The 9915-nt window shown below is 38.6% G+C and overlaps 1 pseudogene; it reads left to right on the plus strand.

The window, feature by feature from the left end:
• The first annotated feature begins 503 nt into the window (after positions 1–503).
• LOC123942112 lies at positions 504–7117 on the plus strand (annotated as a pseudogene).
• The last annotated feature ends 2798 nt before the right edge of the window (positions 7118–9915 follow it).

The raw sequence follows: 9915 nt of genomic DNA on the forward strand, positions 1-9915 counted from the left end.
CTTTTTTTGGTGCCCACTCAATAACCTACCTTTCACCTATTCCTTTTACTTCCAATTTAATCAAAGTAAGTGAACAACATTGGTTAAACTGGAATTAATGTAGCTCTTTCTTTTCATCCCCTCTCTCATCCAGAATACAATTTCAAAAGGATCATTTGATTCAGCTCAGTTCACAAGGATCATTTCAAAAGGATCATTTGATTCAGATCAGTTCTGCAGGTTAAAGAACTAGATAGGAAATGAGTGGTTCATTAAGAGTGCAAAGCTATTTCTTTTATAAAATGGCAAATCCCACTTAGCTGCTTATTCAGATAAAGCTAACTCCCTACACTGTCTTTGTACACAAACCATGTGCACCTGCTACCATGAGGAGACTATCTCTCCTCCATACCTCCCACCCCAGAAAATGCTAAGCTGGTGGTTCTCAAACTCAGCACTAGTAACATTTGGGGTTGGATAAATTCTATGGTGTAGAGAAGAAATGGTGTACTATGCATTGTACGATGTTCAACAGCACCCTTGGTCTCTATACAGAAGATGTCGGTACACCCTCCAGTTGTGAAAACCAGAAGTGTCCCAGACATGGGCAAATGTCTCCTGCAGGACAAAAATCATACACAGTTGAGAATTACTACACAAACAATGGTTCACAAAGTGTGGTCCTGGAATCACCAGTATCACCCAGAAACTTGTTAGATATACAAATCCGGGGTACCCACACAGACCTACTAAATTAGAAACTTTGGGGTGGAACCCAGAAATTTGTGTTTAACAAGAACTTAAGTGTTTCTGATGCAGAGTTGAGTTTAAGAACCTTGACAATAAACCAGTGTTAGCACTGCTTGGTTGAAGGACCACTGCATAAGAATAATATGGGATCTTGTTAAATACTTATTTCTAAACCAATACCCTTCCTTAAATCACTGAAATTTTGAAACTGCCCTGTGATGTGGATCAGTAATATATGTTTTGTGTGTGTTTACTTTACAAGCACCCACAGTTATTCTTAGGCACTTTCAATTTTGAGAGTCATTACCCTATTCTCCAATTCCTGAAGCTCCACTGGAAACTTTTCCATGGTGTCTTGGGACAAAGATTCTCTTCCTAATATCATTAAGTGCAACCAAAAGAAGAGCATCTGATGCATTCCTGGATATAGTATGAGTAATGATCTTCACAAAGATCTTTAAGAGAAATGGAACCAGCATATTGTCATTTTACAGGCCATATGGAAATTCTAACAAAGTCAAGTGCTTTTTCCTCTACCCCCCTATAGTTTAAGGCCTAGAATTACTATTATGTGATACTTGGAAATCTGGAGAAAACTGAGAGAGCCTCAGTTCCTGCAAGTTCCCCTTCCCACTCTGCTCAGGCAGATGGGGTCCCCTAGCAAAACAACTCTTTTCATCATAAGAACAGACACAGTACACACTTATGCCTGAGCAGCAGTCTTCAGTTCCCTGACAGCTTATAATTACAGCTTGTAATTATTCAAATAAGACAATCACATGGTATGAGATTAATATTTGAGTTGGTAGACTGAGTAAAGATGATGGCCTTCGCCAATGTGAGTGAGCATGATCTAATCCATCAAAGATCTGAATAGAACAAAAAGGAGGAGGAAGGTTGGATCTGAGTCATCAATCTTCTCCTGTTCTTGGCATTCCTGGTCTTCAAGCCTTTTAACTATAGCACTAGTTTTCCTGCTCTCAAGATCACAGATAATAGATCATGAGAATTCTCAGCTTCCATAATCTTTTCTGTGAGCCAATGGCAAAACAAAATTCAAAACACAATGAGAATTTATTGGCTCCTTTATCTACAAACTCCAAAGAAATGGTAGCTTCAAGCATACCCTGATTAGAGGCTCAAATGGCATACTCATATCTTCATTCTCCTTCTTCTAAAGGTTGACCTCATTTCAGGCTCCTCCCACGTGGGCAGCAAAATAGCTGCAGTAGTGTCCATCCAATATAGAGAAGAGTGCTTCCCCTTGTGAGGGCTGTACCCTTTTAGTAGCCCACTTTCTCTTGGTACAAGTTAATGACCTAAAAGTAGACTAAATGGCTTAGCAGTCATAAGCTACTATCAACCAAGCTTGGTATTTCTTGGACAACAGAATTAACTATGTTAAACATATATGGGCTTCCAGTTATATGTTAGTGGTCAGTCCCATGAACTAATACCCATAGCCAGACATCTGCTAATACAAGGTCTAGAAACAGAAAATGGAGCTTATTTGCCCTAGATCTCTGGTCTTCTGCCCATTCCTCTGGTACTCAGTTTCCTACTCCCATCTTGTCTTCTACTTCTGAGAAGTATAAAATGCTAGGGTGAGACAGGGATTGTCTATGAATCTGCCTGCCCACAGACTACCTCCTCACGGTGGGTGGTGACTGTCCCATTTGTCCAGGCAGGACCACTTAGCCTTTTCCCAGGTCCCAATCTTACCTTCGGCTATAATGCTACCCTCTTTGTCTCCATCAGTACTAGCCATGGCTGGGACTAACCATTTAGCTTTTTCACATTTGCCAACTCCAGGGGATCATTCTTTCAATCTTCTTGAACCACAGGCCCCAAGCATAAAGAATTTTCCTTCAAAACCCCCGTTGTCTTCCTCTCTGCTATCAGAATGGCTAGTTTCAGCCTTAGCTTATCTCTATTCTAAAGACCTCAATGAGGGCCTCAAAATGTAGTGAACATGCTGCATCAGTATGAATTTTTCCTACCTGTTCTCTCCATTGCTGCAACCACAGTAAATACAGAGTCCCAAGGTTCAATAGGCATAGATATATCTACTACCTAAGAAAGATGAGCAGCATTCATGCCAGAAAGAGATGGATTCTCCTAATTGCCCATCTCTTTTTTTCAGTTTATCTAATTCTACTCTTCTAAGAATTGACACATTCTTCTTTGCTAACCTAGAGAGTCTACAAGTCTAGGTTAAGTAAGGAATATATCAGTTCATGTAAGTTCAGCCCATGGGAAGAAGGCTGGTCATATGACAGATTCTAGTTCTAATCTGCTTTTTCTAGCTTGCTGATCTCTTTGGGTAAGATTATTGAAACAGTCCCAAGTGTTACCTACCAAGTCCAAAGGAAAAATAGATATAGCTGATGGCTTTTCTAGTAACGACTAGAAATATTTCTTAGAGCTGGCAACTGATTATTCTGATTGGCTTACATCCCTGAACCAACCACTCTGGTCAGTACAGTGTGACCTGTTATTTGGCTCAAGGCAAACAGAAAACACCCCTAGATCTAAGACAGAGTAAATCTTACCCAAACCACAAGGGGTCTGGGGTTATTCTCCTCACCTCCAATTTAGGGAATCTTTTACCAGAAAGTAGAAGAATCGATCCAAAACAGCAAAGAAACAAAAACAAAAACAAAACAAAACAGATGCTAACTGAACTAGCTAAACCAGGATCTACCTGAACCAATTCATGCTTGTATAACTGTTGTAATACATAGGCCACATGCATCAGAATCATCAAGGATGCTCATTGAAGCTTATACACTGCTAAACTACTAGTTTAAAATCTTTGGTATAAGCCCCAGGAATCTACAGTTTAACAGACTACCAGGCTATGCTCACTGAAGTTTAATAATCTTACACCCAACAACCTACTATGTATTCTAGAGAAAAAATGAAAAGCAATATAAGAATACTAATTACAATCAGTTATGATGATGTTATGCAATGGGAAGGAAAAATATTGCTTGAATTACTGGCAAAATTCTTCTCTGAAGCAAGAACAGCTTTTATTTAAAAAATATCTCATGTGGATACTTTGTGGCTAATGTATATTACCTAGGGCATAACAGAATGGTCTAGAAGTGAAACTGAGAACTAAGGACCAAATAGACATTTGAAAGTTTAGAAAGAAAGAAGAAAATTGAGAAAAAATGTATAATGGAATTTGAAATAGAAACAAAGGGGACACAGCAACACAAAGAAGACCAAACTTCCAGCAGACAAAACACATGGTAAAAAAAATTTTAGGGGTAGGAGCAAGATGATGGTGGAATAGGAGACCTAAATATTATTGGGTCCCATGAATTCAGATAGATAGCTATCAAACCATCCTGAAAACCTATAAACACAACAGGAGATCAAAGAGAAAAGCAGCAATTCTAGGAACAGAAAATTGACCACTTTCTATAAGGTAGGACATGTGGAAAAGTGAATCCCCAGGGATAAATGGGAAGCGAGACTACAGGGGGAGGGGCCAGTGCCCAGCAAGCAGTAGAGTAGCTGAGCACAAAAATCAGAACTTCTAGAAGTCTGCTCCACTGAGGGACGTCCCTCCAGAGGCCAAGCGGGGGGTGGGGGGGGCATGTGGGTGTGGAGCTCTCACTGGGACAGTGTGGTCTCAGGATTCTCAGGGTCACAGAAAGACCAGGCATGCCTGTGTGTGGTAGAATTCCCAGGTATTGGAGCAGGGTAGCCAGAGCAAGACAGAGCTAAGGAGGGGGCTCTCAGCTCCGGATTACCCTGGGCCATGATCCAAGGCACTGTCAGGCCACTGATCTCCATACAGGGACCCCAGAGGTGGCAGATGCAGGGAGAACCCCTCAACCTCCTCCAAGAGGAGTGGCAGGAGAAGATGTTGCAGGAATTTGCAGGGTTTGTAGATGCAAACGGGTCCGTGGACCAGAGATAGAAATGCTCGGTCACAAGCTGGGTGAGCATGGAACTTGGCCAGAAACCAGGGAGAGAGGAGTGATTGACTGCTTTTCTCTGAGGGTGCACTGAGGAGCAGGGCCCTGAGCTCACGGCTTATCCAGGTCACAGATTGGGAGGATGCCATCTTCATTCTCTTCCTCCAAAGTGTAATGGAAGGCCTTCAAGGGACTTGAAAGGAGCAAAAGCTATAGAGAGCAAAACCAGATTACTTACTCTGGCCCTGAGGACAGTGGCACAATTCTGCCTGAAGCAGACATTTGAGAACCATTAAAATGGGTCCCTACCCCAGAAGATCAGCAAGAACATCCAGACAAGACCAAGTTCATCAATCAATAACAACAGTGGAACTCCAGAGCTAGAAGGATGCAGCACACAGAATTCAAGGCTTTTTCCCATGATTCTTTAGTCTTTCAAAGGTGAATTATTTAGACTTTATTTTTTTCTTATTCTAATTTTCTTAATTTTTCCTCTTTCTTATTTTATTCTATTTTATCACATCAAAATCTTTTTAAATTTTCATTGTTATACTCATATTCTACAGTTGATATACAGTTGATCCAAAAGGCTGAGAAGCGATGTTATAGTCATATTCTATCCCTTCCTTATATTTAACTTTATTTTTTTGAATATAGAAGTTTTTCTTCGTCAAAATTTTGGGATACAGTTTCTTCACACAGATCAAAATACAACGTAAATCTAGCATATGGCTTTGTTCTAGTCTCCAGGCTGATCACATCCTCTCCTTTTCTTTTTCCTTTTTTCTATCTTTTTTTTTCTTTTTTAAACAAACTTCTTATCATGTCAATTCATTTTTTAGAATCTTTCATAATTTTCATCTTTACACTCATAGTCTATTCCTTTACCATGTTTACTGTTATTTTAGTACAGATACAAGGTTTTCTTTCCTTAAAGTTCTGGGAGGCAGTTTATTCTAACAAACCAAAAATACACCCAAAATCAAGTGTGTGGCTCTCGTCTATTCATCAGTCTAATCACATGTATGTATGTATGTATGTGTGTGTGTGTATGTGTGTATATATATATATATATATATATATATATTTTTTTTTTTTTTTCCTCCTTTCATCTCCCCCTGGTTTCAGGTCTTCTGATTTGCTTAGTGTATATTTTTCTGGGGTCAAAGCTACACTTTTAGTATTTTGTTCTCTCATTCATCTATTATTATCCGGATGAAATGACAAGGAAGAAAAATACACCTCAAAAAAAAAAAAAGAAAAAGAACAAGAGGCAGTACTGACAGCTAGGGATTTAATCAGTATGGACATTAATAATATGTCAGAACTAGAGGTCAGAATGACAATTATCAAGAAGCTAACTGGGCTTGAAAAAAGCATAGAAGATACTAGAGAATCCATGTCCGGAGAAATAAAATCCACTTCAGGAGAAATAAAAGAACTAAAATCTAACCAGGTTGAAATCAAAAAAGCTATTAATGAGGTGCAATCAAAAACAGAGGCTCTTGGAGGATCCGCTGCCACATCCGCAGATGGTTTACTGAGCACGTTAGTGCCCCTGCTGAGCGAGACTCCTGTCACCGTCATGTCCTGCTACCCGCGCCCTTCAACCGTCTCTGTTCGTAAGGAATGTGGCCACGACACCAGGTACGAAGATTTACGATGAGAATTTGGTCGTTATAGTCCTATAGTTGATGTGTATGTTCCACTTGATTTCTACACGCACCGTCCAAGAGGATTTGCTTATGTTCAATTTGAGGATGTCCGTGATGCTGAAGACGCTTTACATAATTTGGACAGAAAATGGATTTGCGGACGCCAAATTGAAATACAGTTTGCACAGGGGGATTGGAAGACTCCAAATCAAATGAAAGCCAAGGAAGGGAGGAATGTATACAGCTCTTCACGCTATGATGATTATGACAGATACAGACGTTCTAGAAGCCGGAGTTATGAAAGAAGAAGATCAAGAAGCCAGTCCTTTGATTACAACTATAGAAGATCTTATAGTCCTAGAAACAGTAGACCGGCTGGAAGACCACGGCGTAGCAGAAGCCATTCGACAATGATAGATTCAAACACCGAAATCGATCTTTTTCAAGATTTAAATCCAATTCAAGATCACGGTTCAAGTCCCAGCCCAAGAAAGAAATGAAGGCTAAATCACGTTCTAGGTCTGCATCTCACACCAAAACTAGAGGCACCTCTAAAACAGATTCCAAAACACATTATAAGTCTCGCTCAAGATATGAAAAGGAATCAAGGAAAAAAGAACCACCTAGATCCAAATCTCAGTCAAGATCACAATCTAGGTCTAGGTCAAAATCTAGATCAAGGTCTTGGACTAGTCCTAAGTCCAGTGGCCACTGATACTATAAACCTTGATATTTTTAGGCATGTATCATTCATTTACTCATAGTTTGGTTTACTTAAATTATCAGGAATACAATGTTGCAATGATTCTTAAAAAACACTTGTCAGTTTTCCCTGTACCAGGAAAATGGTTATAATTAAAATGATATGCCAAATGAGAAGCCACTCTTACGAGTCCAGTTTGTTTAATGTTATGGGCAGCTACCAATTTGTGGTATCTCTGTATATTTTTGTAAAGATTCTCATTTAAAAAAAAAAAAAGATTCTCATTTTTTATGCTTGAAGTATTGGTGAAAAGATGTTGGTTGACCATAATTTGCAACATTGTCTTATTAAAAATAAACTTTCATATCCATATTTGGTAGAACTGTTAACCTAGAAATGTAGCTTGCTGATAAGATAGAATGATACAAAAGTGAAGTTGTAGCCACAGTACAACACTGACGGATCAGACACATTTAGGTTCAGGGTGGACCTTTTTGTCTTGTTAAGATGTCTAGGCCCGTGATAATAGTTAATTTATGACAGAGAGTGGAATAGTTCTTTTGTTAACCCCACCATCTTGGGGAATGATGCCAACTGGGTTAAGTAGCATTTGGGGGAAGATTGAGTTTTTGACTGAAACATGGAGCCTTCACTGCTTTTTTCTGGTTTCTGTGAAGATTTGAAACATATAAACATCAGAAGAACTCACCTTAAAATTTAAGCAGGTCAATAATGGCAGAAATAATTTTAAGGGAAAAAAAATGCTCTCAAGTAGTTACTCTCAACTTTAAGGAGCATTGTTGGTGATACTGCTTAGTTTTCTTACTGCTGTTAAAAAGCAGCAAGTAAATTGTTTCAGAGTAAATTTTGTTTATGCATATGCGTAGTGTAAACTGAATTTTGATGCTTAAAGCACTCGGTCTGTGCATTTGTATCAAAATTTGCCTCCCACTTTATGAAGGAGGCTTGTTCTTCACACGTCAGCTTATTTCATGTGAGGCAAGTTGAAAGAGAACACTCCCATTCTAGGTGATTCTGTGGTGCCATGAAATTTAAAATATTTTGGAAAAAGAATTAGAGTCCCATCTCTGAGTTTGATTGATTATCAATGTAGTACCTGGCAGTACCTGACTAAAAAAAAAAAACAAACAAACAAACAAAAACAAGACCCTAACCATTTATAATTTCTAGCGTTTCTCTGAGAGATCGTTTGGTGGGGGTGGGGGGGGCAATAAAAGGGACTTGTCCAATCTCATTTCAGAATAAAAGCTAACATCTTTAAAAATTTTAGATTGCTTGCTTGCAGGTATAAGTAAGAAATATTGTGGGGAAACGATTCCTTTTAGAGGATTACTTTTTCCCAATTTTGGTTTTAGTAATATAGGCCTTGCCTGTAAAGAACAAAAAAGATGGTTTTTAAATACTGTTTGTGGAATGTGTTTAAAGGATTGATTCTAGAACCTTTGTATGTTTGATAGTATTTCTAACTTTCATTTCTTTACTGTTTGCAGTTAATGTTCATGTTCTGCTATGCAATCATTTATATGCACGTTTCTTTAATTTTTTAGATTTTCCTGGATGTATAGTTTAAACAACAAAAAGTCTATTTAAAACTGTAGCAGTAGTTTGCAGTTCTAGCAAAGAAGAAAGTTGTGGGGTTAAACTTTGTATTTTCTTTCTTATAGAAGCTTCTAAAAAGGTATTTTTATATGTTCTTTTTAACAAATATTGTGTACAACCTTTAAAACATCAATGTTTGGATCAAAACAAGACCCAGCTTATTTTCTGCTTGCTGTAAATTAAGCAAACATGCTATAATAAAAACAAAATGAAGGAAAAAAAATAGAGGCTCTTACTGCTAGGATAAATGAGGCAGAGGAAAGAATTAGTGACAGAGACCAAATGATGGAGAATAAAGAAGTTGAACAAAAGTGAGACAAACAACTACCAGAAGACGAGGGGAGAATGTGAGAGATAAGTGATTCTATAAGGCAAAACAATATTAGAGTAACTGGCATCCCAGATAAAGAAGAAAGAGAGAGAGGGGAAGAAGGTATAATGGAGTAAATTATACCAGAGAATTTCCCTAATTTGGTAAAGGAAACAAGCATCAAAATCCAGGAGGCACAGAGAATCCCCCTCAAAATCAATAAATATAGGTCCACACCTCATCATCTGATAGTAAAACTTACAAGTCTCAGTGAAAAGGAGAAAATCCTAAAAGCGGCTTGGGACAAGAGGTCTGCAACATACAATGGTAGAAATATTAGATTGCCAACAGACCTACCTAAGGAGACCTGCCAGGCCAGGAAGGACTGGAATGATACATTCACAGCACTAAAGGAGAAAAATATGCACCCAAGAACACTATATCCAGCTAGGCTGTCATTAAAAAGAGAAGGAGAGATAAAAGGCTTCCAGCACAAACAAAATTAAAAGTATTTGCAAACACCCACCCAGCCTTACAGCAAATATTGAAAGGGGTCCTCTAAGCAAAGAGAGAGCTTGAAAGTAGTAGACCAGAAATAAACAGAGACAATATACAGTACCAGTCACCTCACAAGCAATACAATGGCACTAAATTCATATCTTTCAATACTTACCCTGAAAGTAAATGGGTATCAGAATGAATTAAAAAAAAAAAAAAAAAAAAAAAAAAACAGCGGCGCCTGAGTGGCTCAGTGGGTTAAAGCCTCTGCCTTCGGCTCAGGTCATGATCTCAGGGTCCTGGGATCGAGCCCCACATCGGGCTCTCTGGTCCGTGGGGAGACTGCTTCCTCCTCTCTCTCTACCTCATTGTGATTTCTCTCTGTCAAATAAATAAAATATAAAACAAACAAACAAAAAAACAAGACCTATCAATAATGCTGTCTGCAAGAAACTCATTTTGGAC

The sequence above is a fragment of the Meles meles genome, chromosome 5 (assembly GCF_922984935.1).
Source record: "Meles meles chromosome 5, mMelMel3.1 paternal haplotype, whole genome shotgun sequence".
Classification (NCBI taxonomy): domain Eukaryota; kingdom Metazoa; phylum Chordata; class Mammalia; order Carnivora; family Mustelidae; genus Meles; species Meles meles.